Source organism: Lipotes vexillifer, unplaced genomic scaffold, assembly GCF_000442215.2.
Source record: "Lipotes vexillifer unplaced genomic scaffold, Lipotes_vexillifer_v1.1 scaffold382, whole genome shotgun sequence".
Classification (NCBI taxonomy): domain Eukaryota; kingdom Metazoa; phylum Chordata; class Mammalia; order Artiodactyla; family Lipotidae; genus Lipotes; species Lipotes vexillifer.
Genome location: NW_006780611.1, coordinates 7,349,358 through 7,351,295, shown reverse-complemented (window position 1 = coordinate 7,351,295; position 1,938 = coordinate 7,349,358).

Here is a 1,938-nt window from a genome sequence, read left to right as displayed (position 1 = left end):
GGGGGGGAGGGAGAGAGCGGGGGGGGGAAGGGGGGCAGGCGGGAGGGAGGCAGAGCCGGGGGAGGAGCGCGGCCGAGGCGACGGGAGGGAGGGGGCGCGGCAGGGCCCGCACAGCCTGGGTGCCCCACCAGGGACCCTCCCCGAAGGCCTCCCCCAAACATTCCCCGGAACTGGCCCTCCAGAGGGTTCAGCTCAAGGCTCTCGGAACTGTTACTTCGGACATTACGCCCGCCGCGGGGGCGCTTCGGTTCACAGGTGCGGGGACTGAAGGGACCCAGCAGCCCCAGAGAGTCGTTGCTGCCCACCCGCCTTCCTTCCCGTCCCCTCCATCAGTTCCGATCGAGACAGAGGTGTGACTTGAGGCAGGGAATGTTAAATGGGAGGGAAACTCCCAGCAGAGCCAGAGCAGAGGGCCAAGTATGGGTCCCCTCCGCAGCACCCAGCGAGGAGCTTTAACCCCGGGGCGCACACCCTGGTCCAAGACCTTCTCAGTCGCCGGGCTGGGGCCCTGGGGTGACCCCACGCCTATGGGCGATGGACCTGGCCTGGTCGGCGCCCTCCTGGGATCTCTCCGCCACCCCAGGTGTGAAAGGGAGATTGGTTTAGCCCCTGCCTTGGATGAGGACAGCAGGGCGTCGCCTGGGGGCAGAGCCATGGGCAGACCCTTTGCCCTGGTCCCCACAGGATGCTCAGGTCCTTTCTCAAGCCCTGGGGAAGAGGGTGAAGGGCAGGTATGGAACCTACTCGGAGCACTACTCGGCTGTGTTTTTGAAGTTAGTTTTAATTGGAGAATATGACCCGAGCCCGGGTGCTTTGCTTTCCTCTGCCTGTTTCTCATTTTAACATCAAAAACTGCCCGTTCTGGGGGGGCAAGGATCAATACGGGGCCTCCCACTGTCTAGATGGGAGCGTCAGGAGGGCAAGGGCTGCATGGACCACTTCCCCGGTGTTCCCACACAGGGCAGGCTTCTGCCGTATTTGCTGAATAAATGAAGTGAAGTGACTCTAGTCTCTAGTTTCAGATAAAGAATTCGGGCTCCTAGGGCCCTTCCTGCTCCCCTTGCACCCTCTCTTCACTCAGCAACTGGGATCCGCTTATAAAAATGGAGGAGGTGGAGGGAGGAAGAGGGAGAAGGATTTACATTTAAAGGAGGATCAGGTTTTCTGCTGATGAGATGAGGGGCTGACAGGCTAATTTCAGGGCTAAAACGGGAAGACGGGTGACCTCCCTATAATGCCCTCCCCCATCAGGGTGGCCAGAGACAGCCTGCTCCTCCCCCCTCCCCCCACAAACACGCCCAGCCCAGAGGACTCTACGCCATTAAAAGACTTTATTACCATTTTAGAGAAAAAAGAAACTAGATGAGCAAAGGGATGAAATGAAATTGCCTTAATCCCATCACCAGGGACAACTGATGCTTTACATACTGTTTTGTAACTGGTTTTTCGTTTACTTTTTTGCTGTCAAACTTTCAGATTATTATTCTGTTTATTTATATATTATAACTATATTTTCTGGTGCATCCTTTTCTGCTTCCTTAGCTGGTATTCCTAGACATAGAAACCACGGCACAAACTGTCCAGTTTGTATCAGTGCCCCCGTCACACACTGCCAAGCAGTCCTCTGTGTTACTGGGTCTTGGAAGGTGACTGCTTCTCTCCTGCCTTCCCACCCTATTGCTGGGCACTAGGTTTAAAGAGGCTTGTCGCCGCCCCCTGGGACTGTGGCTTCTTCCCAAGTAGGATCACCCTACTGGGCCCAGAACAAGTCTTCCAATGCTTTCCTCCCTGGGCCCCTCTCTTGCCCTCACTGTCCTGGCATCATTGGGTGCTCTGCTCAGCTTCCACCCCAAGTTGACTGCAGTCAGGATATATATATATATATATATATATATATATATATATATATATATATATATATATATATACAAACAGCGC